General features: G+C 41.1%; 2 long non-coding RNA genes across 2 annotated transcripts in view; one reads left to right on the plus strand and one right to left on the minus strand.

Annotated features, from left to right (window-relative positions):
- The window catches only part of LOC147364434 (uncharacterized), a 154,610-nt gene that overhangs the window by 74,136 nt on the left and 55,991 nt on the right, over window positions 1-24,483 (plus strand). Inside the window, exon 3 of the long non-coding RNA XR_015134469.1 lies at window positions 12,045-12,110. This is a non-coding gene — a long non-coding RNA (uncharacterized LOC147364434). The remainder of the gene's footprint in view (window positions 1-12,044; window positions 12,111-24,483) is intronic.
- Window positions 13,668-16,473, minus strand: LOC147364435 (uncharacterized). The gene is made up of 2 exons (XR_015134475.1): window positions 16,311-16,473; window positions 13,668-13,900 (listed from the first exon to the last, which is right to left on the minus strand). It is a non-coding gene; the product is annotated as an uncharacterized LOC147364435 (long non-coding RNA).

The following is a 24,483-nucleotide window of genomic DNA, read 5'->3' on the forward strand; positions in this document are numbered from 1 at the left end:
CCCTCAGCAGCCACAGGGGGACACAATGGTTCCCTCTACTTTCAGATGTAGAAACCAAGTGTGAGAATAAGACCATAGCTCTTTTGCATCCTGATGATGATTTATATTCAAGTGCCCTGTCTGGAGCTAGTCAGCTTCAGCACTAAGGAATCTGAAATTATAGAATAAATGAGCATCTGGGAGTATTTTCATTTTGCTAGACAGTAAAACCAATCATACCGGCTTTTTACTGCTGGTCCCTGGCTGGAAACCAAGGCAGGCGGCCCTCCCCTCTGCTGGCCGCGGCCAGACTGCACAGCTGATAAACCTTCTCCGTGTGTACCCCCTACTGGCAGATGTGGGGATAGCAGGGCTTTCTCCCAGCTTGTTGCAGGAGCATCTTCAAGGAGAGTGAGGCCTGGGTCCACTTCTTGGTTCTACTTCCGATTGAGAGGGTGGTGTATTACCCAAACCTCCGACTTGGACCTGTGCTCTGACAAATCGAAATGTTTTAGCAAAGACTGTTGAAATTGCTTGCTGTCCTGGCAAATCTACTCTGTGTGGTCACTTGACTAGGGTGGAGACAGCATGGAGGAGCTAAAGACCTATTGGAGCCTATTATACAGAGTGAAGTAAGCCAGAAGGAAAAACATAAATACAGTATACTAACGCATATATATGGAATTTAGAAAGATGGTAACAATAACCCGGTGTACGAGACAGCAAAAGAGACAGTGATGTATAGAACAGTCTTATGGACTCTGTGGGAGAGGGAGAGGGTGGGAAGATTTGAGAGAATGGCAATGAAACATGTAAAATATCATGTAGGAAACGAGTTGCCAGTCCAGGTTCGATGCATGATGCTGGATGCTTGGGGCTGGTGCACTGGGACGGCCCAGAGGGATGGTATGGGGAGGGAGGTGGGAGGAGGGTTCGGGATGGGGAACACATGTATACCTGTGGCGGATTCATTTTGATATTTGGCAAAACTAATACAATTATGTAAAGTTTAAAAATAAAATAAAATTAGAGAGAAAAAATAAAAAATAAAAAAAAAAATAAAAAAGCATTGGAAGAGAAGTTGGGCAACCTGGGTCCTAGTTCAAGGAGGGCCACCTACCAGAACAGCAAGTACCCTCTCTGGATCTGTTTCCCCACTTGCAAAATCAGGCACCTGTAAGTCCCGTTAAAGATGTCCCTTCATCATGTTCCCTTCTCAGACCTCAGTTTCTCACTCCAAACCTCATCCCCACCCTCCATTTGCTGTCTCTGAGCTGCTGACCTGCATCCCCCTGTGGTGGGACAACTTTACCAGATGCCACCTATTCCTCCTGATCCTGAACACGGCCTCAGAACCTTTGCATGAGGTCTCCAGGCCCACAGGAACTGAGACTTGGAATCTTATGGCTCAGAAAGTAAACTGGGTTATATTTCTTGGCATGCAGGCTGACCTGCTTTCTAGCCCTTGAAAGACCCGACTCAGGATGTAGAAAGAGAAAAGCAGCAGAAACCAAGAGCTTATAGGGATTTTGTTTGGCACTGAAGATGGAGTCTGATGTAGTAACAAACCTTCGCACAATGTGGTATTTACCAAGCATTCTGTTACTCACATGGCCACAATGTGGTAGGTGCTTAGTTAAGATGGAAAAGGCATTAAATCTGTACAACATACTTTGAGAGAGACAAACAGACCACATTCACATAACTCTTATTCAGAATATTATAATTGTTCTATTTTATTATTAATCATTGTTAACCTCTGACTGTGCCTAGTTTATAAATTAACCTTTACCACATGTATGTATGTATATATAGGAAAGAGCATTGCACATTTAGGGTTCAGTACTATCCAAATTTTCAGGCATCCAGTAGGGATGGTGGATCATGTCCTCAGGATAAAGGGGAACCAGTGCCAGGTGGCTCAGTGGTAAAGAATCCACCTGCAATGCAGGAGATGAGGTTTTGATTCTTTGATCGGAAAGATGCCTTGGAGAAGGAAATGGCAACCCACTCTAGTGTTCTTGCCTGGGAAACCCCATGGACAGAGGAGCCTGATGAGCCACAGTCCATGGGGTTGCAAAGACTTGGACATGACTGAGCAACGACAAGTGTAGTGCAATGTAATTACAAGTACTTGGTGATGGTGTCTCGGGGTAGGAGGGTATAAGGGCATTCGGGCTTGTGGCTTTGTTCACTAAGTCACCTGGGCAACATTTGGCAAGAAGTTTTGATGCTCTGATGGAGCTTATTTTTTGTCACAGAGGAAGTGCCCATGCATCCCTGTTGTCCTCGGCACAGTTGCCCGGTGTTCTTATCTCTTCCTCTCAGTGTAGACCCTTGGGCTACACTAAATCATACTCTTACTCAGCTCAACATTGCGTCTGGCAAAATCACTGAAATCATAAGTAACAGAGACATTTCACACAAATGCGACTGCTCTGTGGTAAGGGACTCAAGGTGCCAGGAGCTGCAGCACAGGATGGAGCATCACTGGTCCCAGCATCTGTAGACGAGCCTCAGGTGGGAACCTTACTCAACACAGCACCAGGGGCACCTATTTTGTCATTGTAAAGCAGCAAATTCATAGACACCAGCCAAGTTTTATAAATGAGTAACCACAATGCAGGTATAATCTAGGTGCGACATCCAGCACCTTGGGTGGTAATCAGCCCCCTGAAGGGTGGAAGACCTGTAGTTAGTGCAAACCCTTAGTCTTGACAGACATTAATAAACATTTTCATTATATTGTTGAATAACTTGAATTTCAGGGAAATAATTCAAATGGAATCTTCTAGAAGAACATAAACTACAGTGTAATTTTAGGGTCACCCTCTGGCTATGTTAATTCAGGAAAAAGTAAGAGAATCACTTGAAAATTATGTGGAACAAATAATTGGAAAAATATATACTTTTTCCAAGTCTATCCAAGACCTCTGAGGATAACTTGGTTGCCAAATAATTTAATTTACTGTTTTATACTCAAGCAGTCTTTGTCAAACTCCAGGAGATAGTGAAGGACAGGAAGGCCTGGCGTGTGGCAGACCGTGGAGTGGCCAAAGGCTTGGACAGGACTTAGCAACTGAATGACAGTCTCAGTCAGGGCTTCTGTCGGAATGTCCAAGTGAGCTGAGCCAACCCTCTCACTTTGATGCAGGGTCAATAACTTCTTCATCTCCTCATTCCTGATTCTTTAGTCAGAGTACTTCAATTCGTTTCAAGACAACCACTGTTCATATTTCCAGGCATTTCATCTGGGGCCACAATCCAGTGCTAATACCCATATCCAACTTCTTTGTTCTTGATTAAGAGATTTTAGGAGCATAATCCATGGCATGTTGCAGTCCATGGGGTCACAAAGAATCGGACACAACTGAGCAACTGAACTACAATAGCAACAAAGGAGCATAATAGCTCAGGAAATACACTCTAGCTGTAACATACAAGTTGTTTTCCAAAGGAAAGCCTCCACATAATCACTGATATATTTAATAATATACTCATCCAGGGTAGATGTTTTTCAGACTGTGGACAACTTTGATTGGAATTGTAGCACCATATAAAAATAATTTGTAAGGACAACATTTAGAAAATATTTAAAATAGATGTGGCTGTAAGTTGAACTTTATGCCATTTTAAAAAATACAGATTTTCGTAATGTAAAAGCATTTATGGTTGAATCCAAAGATGGTCTGCTGGTGTCCAATAAAATACTGTATTTATGGCAGAGAGTGGACATTTTTCTTCTTCAGGAGATCCCAGGGCACAATTCTGAACCTGTCCTTTTCTCTGTGTTAGAGGATTTTTTTTTAAGAAGTAAAATCATAATTCTCACAAAAACATAAAATGAACACTTGTCAAAGATTTTTATCTAACTCACTGATTGGGTGAGAAAACTGAGATGATATTATACTGGTTCAAAGGAGAAGTCAAAAGATCACAATTTTCTATGGGGTAAAGGAATGTTGAAGTAAGTTTATATATGGACTTGAAACTTGATTTATTATTATTTTTAGGGGGTTCCAAAATTTGCTTGTCTTTGGAGAAGAATTCTTTGTACTTGTTGTTGTCCAGCCGCTCAGTTGTGTCCGACTCTTTTCGACCACATGGACTATGGAGGGCATGGAGCAACAAACTGCTTCTCCCTCTGCCCTCAATCTTTCTCAGCATCAGAGTCTTTTCCAATGAGTTGGCTGTTCACATCAGGTGGCCAAAATATGGAAGCTTCAGTCTTAATGAATATTGAGGGTTGATTTCCTTTAGGACTGATTGCTTTGATCTCCTTGCTATCCAAGAGACTCTTAAATTCAGTTCAGTTCAGTTCAGTCACTCAGTTGTGTCTGACCCTTTGTGACCCCATGGACATGGAGCAGGCCAGGCCTCCCTGTCCATCACCAACTCCTGGAGTTTACTCAAAATCATGTCCACTGAGTCGGTGATGCCATCCAGCCATCTCCTCCTCTGATGTCCCCTTCTCTTTCTGCCTTCAATCTTTCCCAGCATTGGGGTCTTTTCAAATAAGTCAGTTCTTTGCATCAGGTGGCCAAAATTGTGGAGTTTCAGCTTCAGCATCAGTCCTTCCAAAGAATATTCAGGATTGATTTCCTTTAGGAATGACTGGTTGGATCTCCTTGCAGTCCAAGGGACTCTCAAGAGTCTTCTCCAACACTACAGTTCAAAAGCATCAATTCTTTGGTGCTCAGGTTTCTTTATAGTCCAACTCTCACATCCATACATGACTACTGGAAAAACCATAGCTTTTCTCCAAGGAGCAAGTGTCTTTTAAGCTCATGGCTGTAGTCACCATCCACGTGATTTTGGAGCCCAAGAAAATAAAGTCTGTCACTGTTTCCATTTTTTCCCCATCTATTTGCCATGAGGTGATGGGACTGGTTGCCACGATTTTTGTTTTTTGAATGTTGAGTTTTAAGCCAGCTTTTTCACTCTCCTCTTTCACCTCAAGAGGCTTTTTAGCTCCTCTTTGCTTTCTGCCATTAGGGTGGTGTCATCTGCATTTAAGGTTATTGATATTCTCCTGGCAATCTTGATTCCAGCCTGAGCTTCATCCAGCCTGACATTTTGATGGATGTACTCTGCATAGAAGTTAAATAAACAGGGTGACAATATATAGCCTTGATATCCTCTTCTCTCAATTTGGAATCAGTTTGTTGTTCCACGTCCGGTTCTGACTGTTGCTTCTTGACCTACATACAGGTTTCTCAGGAGGCACATAAGGCGGTCTGGTTTCACCCTCTCTTTAAGAATTTTCCACAGTTTGTTGTGATCCGCACAGTCAAAGGCTTTAGCATGGTTGATGAGATAGAAGTAGATGTTTTCCTGGAATTCCCTTGCTTTTTCTATGATCCCGCAGATGTTGGCAATTTGATCTCTGTTTCCTCTGTCTTTTATAAATTCAGCTTGTACATCTGGAAGTTCTTGGTTCACATACTATTGAAGATTAGCTTGAAGGATTTTGAGCATTACCTTGCTAGCATGTGTAATGAGTGCAACTGTGTGGTAGTTTGAACATTCTTTGGCATTGCCCTTCTTTGGGATTGGAATGAAAACTGACCTTTTCCAGTCCTGTGGCCACTGCTGAGTTTTCCAAATTTGCTGGCATAATGAGTGCAGCACTTTAAAAGCATCATCATTTAGGATTTGAAATAGCTCAGCTGAAATTCCATCACTAGTTTTGCTCTTAGTTATGCTTCCTAAGGTCCACTTGATTTAGCATTCCAGGATGTCTGGCTCTAGGTGAGTGATTGTCGTTATCTGGGTCAGTAAGACCTTTTTTGTACAGTTCTTCTGTGTATTCTTGCCACCTGTTCTTAATATCTTCTACTTCTGTTAGGTCCATACCATTTCTGTCCTTTATTGAGCCCATCTTTGCATGAAACGTTCCCTTAGTATCTTTAATTTTCTTGAAGTTATCTCTAGCCCTTCCCATTCTATTGTTTTCTTCTGTTTCTTTGCACTGATCACTGAGGAAGGCTTTCTTATCTCTCCTTGCTCTTTGGAACTCTGCATTCAAATGGGTATATCTTTCCTTTTCTCCTTTGCTTTTCACTTCTCTTCTTTTCACAGCTATTTGTAAGCCCTCCTCAAACAGCCATTTTGCTTTTTTGCATTTCGTTTTTTTGGGAATGGTCTTGCTCCCTGTTTCCTGTACAATGTCATGAACCTCTGACCATAGTTCCTCAGGTATTCTGTCTATCAGATCTAATCCCTTGAAGCTATTTCTCACTTCCACTGTATAATTGTAAGGGATCTGATTTGGATCATACCTGAATGGTCTAGTGGTTTTACCAATTTTCTTCAATTTAAGTCTGAATTTTGCAATAAGGAGTTCATGATCTGAGCCACAGTCACTTCCCAGTCTTGTGTTTGCTGACTGTATAGAGCTTCTCCATCTCCAACTGTAAAGAATATAATCAACCTGATTTCGGTATTGACCATCTGGTGATATCCAAGTGTAGAGTTGTCTCTTGTGTTGTTGGAAGAGGGTGTTTGCTGTGACCAGTGCATTCTCTTGGCAAAACTCTGTTAGCCTTTGGTATGCTTCATTTTGTACTCCAAGGCCAAACTTGCCTGTTACTCCAGGTATCTCTTGACTTCCTACTTTTGCATTCCAGTCTCCTATGATGAAAAGGAAATCTTTTATTTGTGTGTGTGTGTGTGTGTGTTAGTTCTAGAAAGTCTTGTAGGTCTTCATAGAACAGTTCAGCTTCAGCTTCTTTGGCATTAGTAGTTGGGGCATAGACTTGGATTACTGTGATATTGAATGGTTTGCCTTGGAAATTAACCAAGATCATTCCTTCATTTTAGAGATTGCACCCAAGCACTGCGTTTCGAACACTTGTGTTGACTATTAGCGCTACTCCATTTCTTCTAAGGGATTCTTACCCACAGCAGTAGATTTAATGGGATATCTTTGTATTGCTATCCCTTTAATTTTCAGAGTTGTAAAATAACTCAGAGGCACTGAAAGGCACAGAGCCCCCATAAAATCAGAGAAGACCCCACCATCCCATTAAAAGGAAATCCGGTAATCGCCTTTGCTTAGTCCAAAGTCTTACATTTTTCTTTGCATTTGAATAATTTTCCTTGGTTCATCTCTATTTCCTGGTTTCTTGGAGAGAGTTTTCCCTCTCTTTGTCAGGAAGCTTTAGTTGTTGAGGTTTTGGAACCAGACAAGCCTGGGGTTCAGATCTATCTCTGCATTTCCTGGGCATGTGGCCTCATTGATATCACTTCTTCCCTGAGTCCATGTCCTACAGTGGATGTGAAGATTAAAGTGTCTGGTACACAGATATAGCAGAAGCAAACCCTTATCTGCTACTAACTCTGTGTGGGATGTGGATCCAAATTTAAGATAGTCAAACTTATCACCACCCCTATTTTAGAAATGTGGAAACTGAGGTACCAGGTGTGACAACTGAGTCACCAGTGTGGAAACTGAGGTACCAGGCCCCCAGGGTCATGCTGTAAGGTCGTGTGGTGGAGCGGGAATTCAAACCCAGGCCAGCTGGCTCTACTGTCACACTAAGCCAGTACTCAGGAAATGAAGGTGCCATGACACTGTTTAGTTTCTTTAATCCAACCACATCTTGAATGAGTTGGCTGACTCCCCTAGAAATTCAGCTACAGACTTGTTGGTCACGTCTCGTTCCCTGGTCACTCTCTACTCCTGTTTGGCACTGGGGTGGGGGCCATATGGCTGCTGTCCTCCCTAGGCCCTGCTTCTCTGAGGGTCTTTGAGACTCTGATTCATTTGAGGGTCTCATCTATAAAGCCTGATCCTGATGGTGATTTGGGGTGAAGAGGAGAGCTGGTTTCTGATTGAAGTTTTAGGAAATTGGGCGCCTGAGCAAAAGATTAAAGAAGCATATTTTCCATAAGGTTCTATAGGCTCAGGAAGGGAGTACTAAAGGTGTCCTCAGTTGTGACAGTAAAGTGATCACTAGCCTTTTGGGTCAGAAGATCTGGATTCAAGTCTTTCTTCTCGAATCCCCTGGCCTATACTCTCATGCCCCAGGAGCCATTCTCCAGACAGTGGCCAGTGTGATTATTTCAAAATATAAATTAGGTCAACTCATCATCCTGCTTAAACCCTCCAGTGACAAATGATTGAACTTAAATTACACATACCTCATTAGTGTTCTGAATAGTTGCCAACTGGTTCTCTTGGAAGGGGGTTTTGGGAAGAGAGAGAAGAGCCTTGATTTATAGTATTTGCCAATTTCCTTGCTGCAAATATTCCTATTATTATAGACAACATTTAGCTTTGAACTTGACAGTTAACAGCTCACAAAATTCCTGAAACCTGCACAGCTGACTTAAAGCCATGAAGCCCTGGACTCAGCACAACTCTGTTAAAACTCAGCTTCCTACTGTGGCCCTTGTGGCCCAGTATGGTCTGCTGATTTAGCTTAATCTGCCACAAGCAAATACTATAGCCTGTGTAGTAATAAAAATACAGAAATGAATTTTCTAATGGTTATGGAGACTAGAAGTCTCAGATAGAGGTCCGGCCAGTTCTTGGTGAGGAATCTCTTCTTGGCTTGCAGACAGCTGCCTTCCAGCTGCATCCTCAGGTGACTAAAGCACTCTCTACTGACTTGTCTTAAAAGGATGCTTAACCTGTTATGTCCTACTCTTCCCAGCCTTATGACCTCACTTAACCTTAATTAATTCTGTAAATAACCTGTCTGCAAATAGTCACACTGATGTTTAGAGCTTCAACACATGAATTTTGGAGGAACGCAATTCCATTCCATCTACCTACCTCGTCAATTTCACCTTGTTTCACGCTCCCTTCTGATCATGACACTGCAGCTCTACCACCTGTGAGCCCCCAAACACACCAAGCTTCATCCCCCCACCAAGGCCTTCTTATTTGCTGTTCGTCTATCTAAAAAATATTTTCTCCAGACCTTAATCTGTAATCGCCACATCACCCTTCTGAGGGATTTATTGATGAGAAAACTGAGGTGTGAGAGAATAAACATTTGACCAAAGCATAGATTGGTCAGAAGTGTTAGTTGCTCAGTTGTGTCAGACTCTTTGCGATCCCATGCACTCTAGCCTGCCACATTCCTCTGTCCATGGGATTTTTTTTGTTTTTGTTTTTGTTTTTTAATTTCCCAGGCAAGAATACTGGAGTGGGTAGCCATTCAGTTCTCCAGGGGATCTTTCTGACCCAGGAATTAAACCTGAGTCTCCAGCATTACAGGCAGATTCTTTATTATCTGAGCCACCAGGGAAGCCCCCAAAGCATACATTTAAGAAAATGCTGAGCCCAGATTCAAGGCATCATCACTTCTTTATTTATAGATTTGTAGCTGGCAGGAACTTTAAAAATCACCTGGGCCGCAGGCTCAGCTTCTATGTCTCATAATTTAAGAGCTTAAAACTTTGATAAACCCAGCCGAAAGGACACCAGTTCCTTTCATGTCAGTTTGACAAGCTTTAATTTAGCCAGTCTTTCTGCAGGTACAGGTGAGAGATTCAGTCCAAGAGACACAGTAATACGGGAGATTGAGGAGGCCCCAGCTAGTATTCTTTCCAGTGGGCCAGTGCCACAAACTTCTGTGGAATATTAGCACGGTGAGCTGGGAGAGGTGCTGCTTAGAAATAAAAAGTGACAGCTTCCAGTTGGCATTTCCCATTATGTGGGGCCTTTTTGAATGAGATGATTTTCCACTTGGGAGAGGAAAGAGTAATATGTCAATGAAGGCCGAAGAAGATGTCCGGAACTTCCAAAGATAGGAGACACTATTTTCCTCATAGTTTGAAAATGATAGAGCCCTTATATGTATGTATTTCACTAATAATTTATACATCTCAGTTTCTTTGAGAGTTGGTGAAAGCAGAATCAAAGCACATTCAGAGTCACAATTAAGTATTTAGCAATAAAGCAAAACTGAAAACAGGATTTTCATATACATGTTCATCAGCCCACTAAAAAGTCAATGACCTTCCAAATTCCTTAGGTCAAGCTTGTGCAAACATATGGTACTTGTCAATACAGGAAAAAGAGAGCTTCAGGTTGAATAATTACCCAGATAATTTGATTCTGGGAGAGTTTTCTTAGAACTCTCTAAGCAAATGCATTGAACTTGCTAAGGAAGTGCATGGAAACCAGCACTTCCTCTTCCTGTCCTCCTCTGGTCCCCACCCCCATCCTGATTTCCCTGTGCATATTTTTATATCTGCATCATCTATACACATTATATCCTCCTGCATTTCAGTTTGACGGTAAGATGATGGCCTTGGCTCCATATATGCACATTAAATACAGTAGATTTCAAGGGATTTGGATGGGTATAGTATACTGATCCAAAGTCTGTTTTTCTCTGCTGTAGAGCTCTAATCACAGTAAACTGTGCATTTGTAATCATCTAGTGAATTATGGTAGAAACATTAAGTGTTAAAATCCTGGCCTTTCCTTTGGAGATCTGGGTTATTTCGATGCTTGTCTAGACTTGACTACAGACATATCCAGGTACACAGGCCTTTCTCCACATATGTTTAGGCCATATAGATGATCCAGATAGTTCCAAGTTCAAGTATTTCCTACGTTTTATTTTTTGAAGTATAGTTGATTCACAACATGTGTTAGATTCAGGTATACGACAAAGTGTTAATATTTCCTTCTTTTCTACTGCCATTCCTGACTAGTTGTGATACCTCTCCCTTTTACCTGGATTCTGGGCCAGTTGGGAATGAGCCTGAGTGTTGATTCAGTACTGATCTGAGAGTAAGAATGGAGGATGGTAGGATTCCACATGATGTGATCACAGCCAAAAAACAAAGTATGGAGGATGGGCCAGGACTCCAAAAGAAAGAAAAGAGCTCTGACAAATAGCATAATGAAAGAATATTCAGGTTGACTCAATGGCCAACATTTACAACTTTCTAAATGAATTTAATTTTTCAATCTTTAATGGCCTTTAGTACATACATTCAGATTGGTGGTATAATACAAGGAAACTGGTATTTGGAGTATTCACTCATCTATTTGATTTTCTCTTAAGAGCTAATTCTGAGGTGTGCATTTTGTGCCTGGCTACATGTAATGATTAGATAAACTACATAACTTTTAATCTCGAAGGTAACTGTTAAATCTGAGTTAGGGTAAAATGTGATTGCAGGAGTTCTAACCTGGCTACATTCTTTGCTGAAATGTTGCTGTTTGCTTTTGGGGTCATGGAAAGAAAGAGGGTAGAAATGTTAAGGGAAAAGGATATTGGTACATGAGGAGCACTCCTTAGAAGTGAGAACTCACTGGGTTGTAGCTTTACATATAGACTAGAGACCTCCCCTCCCTGAAAATCACAGAAGCTGTGATAAGAGTTACTAAGTGCCATTACCTAAAGTTACTGGTTAATCTATTCCTGGAGCTAAGCAACAATGTAGACATGACAAAAGAAATTTTATTTGAATTTGAAGCACATCACATGAATTTTTTTTCTTATAGGACATATGTGATCTGGCTGAGGCATAAATTGAGCAATCAGACCCAGAGGGATGGTATGGGGAGGGAGGAGGGAGGAGGGTTCAGGATGGGGAACACATGTATACCTGTGGCAGATTCATTTTGATATATGGCAAAACCAATACAATATTGTAAAGTTAAATAAAATAAAATTAAAAAAAAAAGAAAAGGACAGTCTTTAATTTAAATTTTTGCAGCAGATAAATCACATGTGGATAAACAAGAGTTAATTGAATGTAGTTTGTAGGAAAAGTCAAATGCTGAATTTGTAAGCATTTCTCCAAGGGTATGGATGTTGTAGTCCCTACCCCACCAAAAAGCAAATGAAAACCATTTTATTCATAGTAGGAGATATGTTTGATCCAAGGTACACAGATGTTGGCCTGGCCTTTGTAATCAAATTGAGTGCTTCTGCCCCAGATGTTAAAAAGCTTCCAATTCAGTGCAGGACAGTAAGGAGCTGGGGTGAGTTTTGCTGGTGGCTTGTCTTTTCCAAAGCATGTTTTGTGGAATTGGGTCTTTAGGGCTGCAGTTTCCTGTACAAACTCTTGGCCTCTATTTTCTCTTGCAGTCTGGTGTCTGGTTTGGATTTGGTCAGATGAACCGTGTCTCCTGCCTAGCTGACAACCCACAGGAGGTAAGCCTATAAAATGGCACAGGCCATGGTTGTTCATGTGAGGAGGACTACCTGGCAAAGATGGGTGGTTCCCATGTGGAGTTCTGTTGAGCAGTGCTCTGGGGCAGGGACTGACCAAACTTCTTTAGCGCTCGAGGCACTTGTCTGAATTTCTTGGGGTGAAAATCATTTCTAGCCGGTCTCTGGTCTCGTCTGGATGCAAGGATAAGTCATTTTTCTTCTGCATCTTCTCAACGCACCGACCTTGCAAAGTCTGCACGTGGAAGCGTCTCAGAAGGGTGACCAGGACAACCTTCATCATCACCATGGCGATGTACTTTCCCGCACAGGCCCGGGGCCCAAAGCCAAATGGCTGAAAGTACCTGTAAGGAACCTGGGAAAGAGATCAGACAATTAGCCAGAGTAGTAAAGGCTAGAGTCATGCATCTCCGTTTGATTCACCCTGAAACCACAGTCAGTCAGAATGCTCGGTTTTAGTGATTTGGCCATACTGCTTCTTCACAGACAGGAATGACTATGACTCAGATAAGACTTCTCCTTCCAGTTTGATTCACCCTTTGTGATACAGACACAGCCTCAACAATCCCCAGTTACGTTTTCATGTAAAGTACTCAGCTAGCTCTGTGGGAAGGCCACATCTTTACTGCTGTTCTGCCAGTCACTGAGGCAAAGACCGTTGTTGTGCCAGGCCTTATAACCTGATGCCAAGGACAGATTTAGGCAAAGTGTGCGTTCCTGTCCTATTCATGCCAAGAATCTAAATATTTTTTGTTATACAAATATTTAAAGGGACACACCTCTCTGTCTTGTCCCCATTTGGACTTACATATTGTCTGGCACTTGAAGGATACTTAGTAAGTTATTTTTGACCAATTGGCAACATGGTAAGTGTTGCTTATATACAAGTACAGTGAATTAGAGAACTGGTTTAACTAAGATCATATCTCTTCCCATATGGAAATTGAAAAATGGGGTAATGCAATGAACTATATGGATAATTCAGGTTAAAAAAGAATCATTGCCTAGAATTTGACATAACAGATGCAGAATCTCCAGTATACCTCAATTAAGAACAAGGTGGGAGTTCTTCTAATTACCAAGTCCTGTTTAGAATAGAGACTAGTACTTGTGGGGCCATTTGGTGACTCAAAGGCAGACTGCAAAAACCAAATCATTTCTTCTGATTTGATTTCCATCTAATTATCATAGATGATGCTACAGCTGAATCTACATGATGACAATGTGATAAGTGGAAAAGTGGGTTGGTTAAACAAACTTCACCTCATTTTAGGCAAATTAAGGGCCTGAATTGTTCATACTTTGATCTCGTGTGCCCTCCATGAAGACATTTCCAAGAGCTTGAGAGCCAGCCTCCTTGGCTTGAAGACAGGACTGATGGGCATCTTCTAGCCAGGGGAAATGTGTTCTCTCCTGGTGAGGCTGGAGGGGATGAGTAAATAGAATGAAATGTACAAACACAGAAACAGAGGGGATTTAACAGTTGATGCTTTCGGGGTGGCACACTCAGTTTTAAGGAAGGACTCTTACATTCTTGGCAAAGTTTTCAAAAGTAAATTTATTAGGCTTTGGGAAAAACTCGAGTCTATGCATTCTCCCAAGATTCAGGATAATGTTAGTCCCCTTTTTCACTGGGTAGCCATCGATGACTTCATCCTCTAAGGCTTTGCTCATGACTAGGTCCATGACGGGCTGGTATCACATGCTCTCATTAATAAAATTTTCTACCACAGTTAGCTTTTGAATATCATCACTCTTTATTTTTCTTTCACCTGTGGAAGCAGACAAAAAGGACAAAGAAGGTCATGCTAATTTCAGTGTTGTTATAGGTCAGTTTGAAAAAATTTAAGATGGGAATACCAGACCACCTGACCTGCCTCTTGAGAAATCTGTATGCAGGTCAGGAAGCAACAGTTAGAACTGGACATGGAACAGACTGGTTCCAAATAGGAAAAGGAGTATGTCAAGGCTGTATATTGTCACCCTGTTTATTTAACTTATATGCAGAGTACATCATGAGAAACGCTGGACTGGAAGAAACACAAGCTGGAATCAAGATTGCCAGGAGAAATATCAATAGCCTCAGATATGCAGATGACACCACCCTTATGGCAGAAAGTGAAGAGGAACTAAATAGCCTCTTGATGAAAGTGAAAGTGGAGAGTGAAAAAGTTGGCTTAAAGCTCAACATTCAGAAAACGAAGATCATGGCATCCAGTCCCATCACTTCATGGGAAATAGATGGGGAAACAGTGGAAACAGTGTCAGATTTTATTTTTCTGGGCTCCAAAATCACCGCAGATGGTGACTGCAGCCATGAAATTAAAAGACGCTTGCTCCTTGGAAGGAAAGTTATGACCAACCTAGATAGCATATTCAAAAGCAGAGACATTATTTGCCAACAAAGGTCCGTCTAGTCAAGGCTATGGTTTTTCCTGTGGTCATGTATGGATGTGAGAGTTGGACAGTGAAGAAGGCTGAGCGCCAAAGAATTGATGCTTTTGAACTGTGGTGTTGGAGAAGACTCTTGAGAGTCCCTTGGACTGCAAGGAGATCCAACCAGTCCAATCTGAAGGAGATCAGCCCTGGGATTTCTTTGGAAGCAATGATGCTAAAGCTGAAACTCCAGTACTTTGGCCACCTCATGTGAAGAGTTGACTCATTGGAAAAGACTCTGATGCTGGGAGGGATTGGAGGCAAGAGGAGAAGGGGATGACAGAGGATGAGATGTCTGGATGGCATCACTGACTCGATGGACGTGAGTCTGAGTGAACTCTGGGAGTTGGTGATGGACAGGGAGGCCTGGCGTGCTGCGATTCATGGGATCGCAAAGAGTCGGACACGACTGAGCGACTGATCTGATCTGATGCTATGTTTTGTCCACCAAGTCTTATGAAAAGTCAGATTTGAAGTCGATTATCTTAACATCTGAGGGATGTCATTGAGACATCTGGACTTGTAGAAAAACAAGGCCCGGTAACATTGGACCCACATCTCCACATGGCAGCTGTTGGCTGAGGTTGAATGGCTGAGGAGCTCTGTAGAGAAACTCCTCTCTGAAGCATCATGTAGACCTACCCAGTCTGCTTCAAACATTTATCAGCTACCTCTGTGGTTCTTGAGTTTGGTCCACTATTCTAGATTCTGCTACTGCTGCTGCTGCTAAGTCGCTTCAGTTGTGTCTGACTCTGTGTGACCCCAGAGATGGCAGCCCACCAGGCTCCCCTGTCCCTGGGATTCTCCAGGCAAGAACACTGGAGTGGGTTGCCATTTCCTTCTCCAAGGCATGAAAGTGGAAAGTGAAAGTGAAGTCTCTCAGTCGTGTCCGACTCTTAGCGACCCCATGGACTGCAGCCTACCAGGCTCCTCCGTCCATGGGATTTTCCAGGCAAGAGTACTGGAGTGGGGTGCCATTGCCTTCTCCGATTCTCATTTCTAGAAGACATTAATTCTTTAGTCAAAGAGAGATGGTGAGTTTAATCACGTTCAAGGAAACGTTCTTTTCTGGTATCCTGTGCAGTCATCTGTCAGAAAATATCTCTGATTGTCCCTCCTCCCCATCTCATTCAGGACAACCTGGTGCGACAGAGTGGCAAAAATCCTGTCTCTCCACCACACAAAAGGGGGTCCTCAGATCAGTCCCAGGTGAGCTGGGAATTGGTGGACACCTCCACAGTCTCTGATTGCTTGGCTCCATACCAGTCAGAGAGGCTCAATTTATCCTCAGAATTGGCAAAACTTTAAAGCATTCTCAAATGGGATATCACTTCTGCAGAATGAAAATCAACCCAGGGTCCCGAGGCAACTCTGCCTTTGTACAATTACTCTATTCAGGAGAGGTCTCACTTGATCAGAGAGCTCTACCAACCCAGCCCCTCAATAGTGACTCCCCCTGGGGAATGGGAACAATGCTGTAGATGAGAGTAGGAGGAATCAAGAGATATTACATTCTACTTTATAAATCTCTCCATTATTTGATTTCTTTCCAACTAGCATGTGTTTTTTTATATCAGAAAAACACTGATATCTATCTGGCATAATGAAAATATGACACAATGACTTGCTTCATTATTCTCTGGATGGGTTCTAGGAAGGTTTTGACATAAGATCATTAGGAGATAGAAACTGATATTCAGAAGGAATTGATTTCTAATCTCTATTATCTGTTTGATAAATTCTTACCAACAACAGTCTGGATTTCCTTCATTACTGCCTCTTCAACCTGGGGATGCGTTGTAATGAGAAACAGCACGAAGAACACAGAGACAGACATGGTGTCTGGTGCAGCGATTGTCATTTCCAGTATGCACTGGTTTATGTTCTGTCCTGACAGTTCACTGCGTTTCTACGATGGAAAGGGGGAGAAATATTGGGAAAGTGAAGGAAAGGTCAGAACAGGAAGCGAAGTGGCCCTCAAGGATCAATCACCTCCATAAAATGAAATCATAGGAATTATGCATCGTTTGGATTGATGATAGACTTTTGCATTAACAACCTTCAGTCTAAAACTGAACAATTTAACCAAAGATTTCTGTGTGTTTAGTGTCTTTGGACTCCTTGGTGTTCACATTTTGTGTTGTGCAGACACAGATGTTTCAGACTTAAAGTCTTACCTGATTGACTATTGGATTGGACATGATACTGGAACAGATACTCAAGAGCAAAAACATGCAACAATTAATAGGGAATTTTTAGACACCTATACAGAAATAGTAACACACATATGTTGTGAGGGATTATGGCTAGTGCAGGGCTGTACCTCAGCCAGAATCAACTCAGTGGCAAAATCCATAGAGTCTTCTAGTTTCTCTGCTATGAAAATACCATGTCTTTTTTTTTTCCTATCAGAATTTCCATTTCATCTTTCAAATCTTTGCGGGAAAAATCACGGGAAATATTACCTACTTGTACACAGATAAGACATCTAGATAAACAAATTCAATTGCCATTTAAAATTTGCTTAATTGAAGCCATTAGTGTTCATGAATAACTGAGTTTATACTTAATTCTTTGCAAATATCCTTAAATTATATATGTTATATCAAGTTAAGGAACCAGAGTTAGCCACTATATCTCAGCGCTGCTAGTAAAATCAAGATTGTAATCTGTGGTTAAGGGTTGAAAACTGGTACCAAAATGCTAAATCCAATTTTCTGATATTTGATTGGGCCAGCACTGTGCTTAAATTAAACATCAAATCCCAAAGCTAGTGAATGCCATTGGTAGGAGCACGCACACCCCAGTCTGCCATGGGCACTTCCATTTTCTTTATCTCATATCCACTTAGGCCATTTTTATCTGCATAACCCCAAAGATGATTAAATTTGAGGTTCCTCTTCTACACAGGAATTATTCCTTTTGATATTTATCTCATACCTTGAAGTTTCCGCCTCATAGTAACACTGACTAAATCGTTGTTGAGTGAATGACTAGTTACATCAAGAGGCTTCTGCATTTTGAGAGTGTGGTGAACGGTAAAACACCCTGGAGAAGAGTCAAGGTTCTGCTCCAGGTTGTTGTCCTTCCACATAACCTACTTTTAGTCTTTGAGGTGTATGTCTCTTTTAAAGTGAAGAGATCAGACTAGATGAACATTAAGGTCATCTTGAGATCTCTATTCTGCTCTTCTTGTCTTTAAGTATATGCTTTCATGTATAATTGTATTGTTCCCCAGTTTCAGGGAATACTATTCTGTATTAGGTTAAATGTACAATAAATCTTTCTTTCAAAGTCTTGTTGACACATTTGCCTACACATTTAAATACTCAATTGACCTAAATAGCCTCTATGTTTACTCCAGTTTAGCAGAAGTAAGGGAATATTCTTTAATATTCCTCCTATTTTTAAAGTTTTCTCCCTTTTTTTTTTTTTTTGGTTTCTCAGGGAAGATGTTTAAACATTGAGAGATATTCTTCAGGAGAGTAATTTAATGTGTCATTCCAAATAAGGATGTTTACTATTGTGTATGTCTGTGAGTACGCTTACAGGCACACACTCACACGTCATTCCAAATATATAGCAGGGATATATTCATGTTCATTTATTCATCTACCCAGCCATTTGTTCAGCAAATATTTGTTGAGTGTCTCCTATATTCACTCAGTGGTGGTCTAGAATGTTCACAACATTACTCACCTAAGCAGTAGTCCCCAAATGTCTGGGATGCACTGAAATGCCCTTAGACTTTGAATTCATAGAGAATGTCTTGATAGAGTTGAATCCATTTCTAAGCATCTGCTTCCTCCCTGTGCCAGAATCAGGGGCCTGTGAATATCCATTGGGATTCCTCCTATTCAGGTTAGAAGTTGCTCCTAATTAAATGTATGCATTAGAACTTGTATGTCATTAAAAACTGGAAAAATTGAGTTTAGTGATAGTTTTCAGAAAATACAAACTCTCTGACTTACAAACTTATAAGAATGTGTCTATTGGAACTCTGAATGTATTTTGTACAAGATAATTGTGGCTAGGTTCCTAGTCTAAGCCACAAACACCTTCAATGTATTCTGAGACTGAAAAAACCTTACACTTAACAAAATAAAAAGTACAAAATGATACTTTTGTAAAACTGGGAATTCAAAGAGGGAAAAATATAAAATTGGATATCTAGGGATGGAAGTAGATGTCCCAGAATCCTTTCCATAAATATATATATTTTAAAAGTGTTGACATAAGACAAATACTATATGATTTCACTTATATATTGGATCTTAAAAAAAAAAAAAGCAAAAATCCCAAGCTCTTTGTTAAAAGAAGAGATTGGTGATTGCCATGGATGCTTCCTGTAGTTTGGGTGTGAAATGGGTGAAGAGGGTCAGGTCAAAGGTACAAACTTCCTTTCAGTTATATGATTGATAGGTCATGGGGATGTAATATTCAGCATGGTGATTACCGTTAACATGCTGTTTGCATATTTAAAAGTTGCTAAGAGAGTAAATCTTAAAAGTACTCATTCAAGGAAAACATTTTCTAACTATGTTTTGTGAAAGATGTTAACTAGATTGTGATGAGTATTTCTCAGTATATTCATATATTGAATCATTCTGTACACCTGAAAGTAACATAATGTTATGTGTCAATTAGGCCCCAACAATAAAAATATTGATATTATTGAAAAGGCATGAGAGGATGGAGATTAAAAGATTTCTCTAGGTCTTTAGTGCTTTAGATCAGAGAAGATATTACCTAGTTCACTAACCATTGGCAAATTTATATAGAGAGGGAATGTTGCTGAGCTAATTTCAAAGAAGACAAAGAAAACTGTTACACATTCTCATGAAGTAAGTTTCTATGGGCCTACTGACCATAGTGAAGCTAAATTAATGTAGCTGTGGTTCAATATGATTTTTCAGACCACCACACAGTCTGACCACAGCGAAGAGATGAATCACTGGCCTTCTTGATTCAAGTCACAGTAAGCTCTGGGTGAAGCAAAGAGAAGTGTTTAAAGGCCCATGTGTCCAAATCATCCACCTGCTACTCATCGACCACTGGAGAACATGTCAGAGCAACATGAAACTGACTTCCTGGACACTAGTATTACTGAATTTCAAAATGTGCAAACATGATGAAGATAGCTTTTCAACCAAGTTTAGAAACTTAAGGCACTGGAGAATTTAAGATACTCTGGACATCTGGGGAAGATATGAACAGAGGGATGGAGAGAGATAACATGTTTACTGCCTTCTATGTGTCATGCTCTGAGTTGATTGCCCTACATAGAGGATCTAATTAACCTATATACCACCATGGAAAGTAGGCTATAATTTGTTTTAAAGAACTTCCCAAGACCATTTGGTTACCAAGTGGTAGAGATAGGATACAAACCAGGTCTGTCTACTTTTAGATTCCCTGGGCTTTCCTCTGGTTGTTAGAAGTGGCTCATTTAGTGGCTGGCTACTCATACTCTTAAAACCCAATGACTATCCAATAAGCCATTAGGCATCTGTACAGTCTTCTGTTAGGGTAAGCTGAGACCAAAGCAAACCCAAAAATGACAATTTTAGGATTCCCCCAAAATATAAGATACATAAATAAACAAACAAGACATCTTATAAAAATTCATCATGAAAAAAATTTGTGACTACTGTCATTTCCTATGAGTTGAATTAAGTAAAATTCATTCAGAAGCAGCACAACAATAAAATGATTTGGTTTTCATTTCTTCAGACATGCATAGAGAATTCTGACAAATAATAATGACAGGTTCAGCCAACCCTTTTCTTCAACTCAAAACACACTTCAGTGTTCTAGGTCCAGAGATGGGGCTCTCAACCTCCGAGGTGAAAAGCTCCCCTGGGCCAAAGGCTACCTTTTCCTCTGTGGTCTGGTCACACGGGCCTGAAGTGCTGTAAGAAGTGCTTCACCAGCATGTAAATCAACAGATCTCTGTGGTTTTGGAGACAAGACAACTTACAAAGAGGCCAGCAATAGCTAAGACCCAACACCAATCAGTCTCATCAATAATTATTCCAAAATGTGGTACGTACACAGATTTCTCATGCTTCCTACATAGCCAAGAAAGCTTAAAGAAGATGTCTGGTTTGAGAAGGAGAGCTTGCCATGCATCAAAATCACCCTGGATTTAACCACAAGGGTGCTTTCTGGAAAAACAGAAAAAGATCAGAGCATGTGAGCAGAAATATGAGTCCAAGAAGGATATGCTGATGAGAGAAGATCCCTGTAGACTCTCCTAGCATCTTGGACTCTAAGCAAGACAAGGTTCTGCTTTCAGTGGGTGTTTCAGCTACATGAATGTCACCTAACAAACCAACACTAATTTATCCTACTTGTTTATCAGAGATATTTATAGTTTTCAAGTTTGTGTTAGAGACACAGCTTAGAATTTCATATCCTTCTCCTAGACTGAGCCTTCAACACCTTCTATTTTCCAGACCATGGGAAATAAGAAGTAATTAAAACTGTTCTGGCCTCAATTCTGGCACCTGGCTTGGCAAAAAGCCGTCCCATTCTGTTGTTTGTATTTCAGTCCAGTGTGTAGAATTCATCTTGGAATCCTCAATGCCTTGTCCTGTGTCTTGCGCAGTCAGCTCTTTAATGGGTGTTTTTGAATTAAATTGAATACCAGAGAAAAGATAACTACTTATTTTTTTCAGATTATACACATGAGAAGGGAAGAGACATAAGCAGATGCAGAATTTGTGGTTCATAGAAATGAAGAAGTTTACCAACACCATACAGCCAGTGTGGCTGGCAGCCCGTAGGCTGCAGCCCAGTCCTATCTGACCTCAGGGCCATGTCCTTTCCTATTGGTGCACTGGGTCCCTCAGGCCCATTGAGAGTTTAACAAGGACCTCGTGAGCAGGGGGAAATACATATAACTCTGTATGGATTATGCAGGTTCTTAGCCACACAGTCTGCATCCATAAGTTAGCAGAGAGCTGTACAATGCATTTTACTTTACCCCTTCTATGAATCAAGGCTAGTGGGGAACCAAGAAGAAGGGACTTCTAAAATAGGTACCTGTCAATCCTTAGGAGAGATGTGTGGCAAGAAAAGTACCTTGAGAGTCCCTATCTGAAAGGGGATCCAGGCAAGAGGCTGTGACTAAAGTCCTCAGAGCATATGGGGCTCTCATCCTGATGTCAGTCAGACAGGGGTCCTATGACTCTTGTAAGGAATAATTACAGAGCAGGGGAGAGGAGGTGAGGAGAGTGGAGAATAAAAAGGGAGGGCTTATCACTTGTTTGCTTGTCCAAATGTAGTTGATCAGGGAGTAGGTGTGATAGCTCAGCTGGTGTGGGTGAGTGTGAAAATCATGCGTTGTTCTTATGCCTGCGATGTTATTCCCTCAGATCTGCAGGGGGTTCAGGGCTACACTTCATCTGGGACTTTGTTCAGATGTCCATTCCAAATCAGAGGGTCAGAGGCCTTTCTGACCACCTTCTCTCTCCACAGTAGTCTCGGCCTCTCTCCAACCACCCCCATTCACCTTATAGTCCTATACCCTACTTTTTTTTCAAGGCACTTATTGCCTAAAATATTACTAGATAGTTACTTGTTTACTGTCCTTATGTCCACTGGGATGTAAACTCTTCGAAGGCAAGGACTTTATCTAGTTCACTACTCTAAGCCCAGAACCTAAGCCTGCCATAAAATAGGCAATCAAAAAATATTAGTTGAAAGAATATATGAATCAGTGAACACTGTTAGAAATCAAATCAGGAGAAATTACATTAAGCTGACAATAGCAAGATGGAATGAATCCACATGATTGATATTTGTTCTTCTGTTGGTGGTAGAGTTGCATATGTGTGTTTAATGATTTTTTTCTGTAGTGTAGTGAGGAAAGCATCTTCTTAAGTGAAATATCTTTCCAGTGTTGTTATGAATGTTAAATCACAAACTTTATGTGAAGCAACTTTTTATACTGCTTTCACATAGTAGATACTAAGTTAATGATAGTTATCATCATCATTTCCAGCAGCAGCAGCAGTACCCTTATCATCATATAGATAGAGTCAAAGTTTTCACACTTAGTGACTTTGGGGGAGAGGTGTGTTTGTCCATTTATGTGTTGTGTGTGTGTGTGTGTGTGTGTGCGTGCATGCATGTGTGTGTGTATGGAGAGATAGAATGTTTCTTTGTGTGTGTATGTGTATATACACATATATACGTGTATGTGTGTATGTATATATCTATATTTTTGCCAAAAGAATGGCCAAAAGGTGTATAATGGTTAAATACATAGGTTTGGTGATTAGATGTATTTATGACCAAATGAAATGATTAGAAACTTAAGTTTCTAATCTGAAACATAATAGATATGTTTCTAATCTGAAACGTAATAGATAGGTAGAATCATCCTATTTCCTAGGATGCTCTAGGATTTCCTAGGATGCTCTATTTCCTAGAGCAATGAGGAGAGATACAAAAGAAATAGAAAATGCCCCCCACTATGGATTTTTATGATCTTATAAGTGAGGAAGGCAGACATACCAGGAAAACACTTTAGGAATACTTGGAAAGATTTAAAGAAGAGCAGTGTACAAGAGTGTATCTTTCCATGAGTTCATTATCCTTCTCATGCCCTGTTTAGTAAAGGGCTGAATGTCAAGTCATGAGAATGAAAATTTCAGTACCATCCAAGGGGATCCTCAGGAAGAGCATGTTAGAGGTGTTCAGCATGATGTGCCGCATGAGGGTCAACACGTCCACATAGCCCAAGTCATTGCAGACCTCCTCCAGCCTGTCCAGATGCTTGGTGATGGAATCAGCACAGATGGTCACCATGCACACCAGGCCAGGGCTGGACAAAGCTGAAGGGGACAACATCAGAGTGAGCTACCTCCAACTCCAGGGCACACAGCAATCAGGCAATTTTGGCTTTTTATGTTCGGAGCTTAACTGACCACAGATTTTTATTAAATGAGTGGAAATTTTCATCTTTAAATTTTCATCTATATTCTACTAATTGTCCAGTATCAAGTATCATGTTTATTATTAAAAATAAATGAATGGATGAATGAAAAATAAATATTTTTAGAACAGATGCCTCAAAATTAAACTTGTATTCTACCTATGACAAATCATTTGAGAGACTGCAAGTGAAATCTTTAGTGCTGGTGGTCATAAGTTACAAATCAGTGATTTTCTATATTTATTATATACATTTCTCCCTAAAGATGGTTTGGATTTCACCAGGATGATATTTTATGTTTCAGTGGGTGGCAGAATATTGATACAGGACTATTCAAATTGGATCTTACTTTTATACCTAAGGTGTTTCCTGTTTAATTGTAGTTCATATTTGTAAAGTGTTAGCCTGGGATGGAGGAGCCTGGTAGGCTGAGGTCCATGGGGTCCTTAGGAGTCGGACATGACCGAGCGACTTCACTTTCACATTTCACTTTCATGCATTGGAGAAGGAAATGACAAACCACTCCAGCGTTCTTGCCTGGAGAATAGCAGGGACAGGGGAGCCTGGTGGGCTGCTGTCTATGGGGTTGCACAGAGTCGGACACGACTGAAGCGACTTAGCAGCAGCAGTCTTCCCAGGCAGCGCTAATGGTAAAGAAAGTGAAAGTGAAGTGGCTCAGTCGTGTTTGACTCTTTTCGACCCCATGGACTGTAGCCTACCAGGCTCCTCTCTCCATGGGATTTTCCAGGCAAGAATACTGGAGTGGATTGCCATTTCCTTCTCCAGGGGATCTTCCCAACCCAGGGATGGAACCCGGGTCTCCTGCATTGTAGACAGACGCTTTACCGTCTGAGCCACCAGGGAAAGAACCTGCCTACTAATGTAGGAGATCCGGGTTCAGTCCCTGGGTCTGGAAGATCCTCTGGAGAAGGGTCTGCTAACCCATTCCAGTATTCTTGCCTGGAGAATCCCATG

Source organism: Bos grunniens, chromosome 10, assembly GCF_055505025.1.
Source record: "Bos grunniens cultivar Pamir isolate PY7600 chromosome 10, Bosgru_T2T1.0, whole genome shotgun sequence".
NCBI classification, from domain to species: Eukaryota; Metazoa; Chordata; class Mammalia; order Artiodactyla; family Bovidae; genus Bos; species Bos grunniens.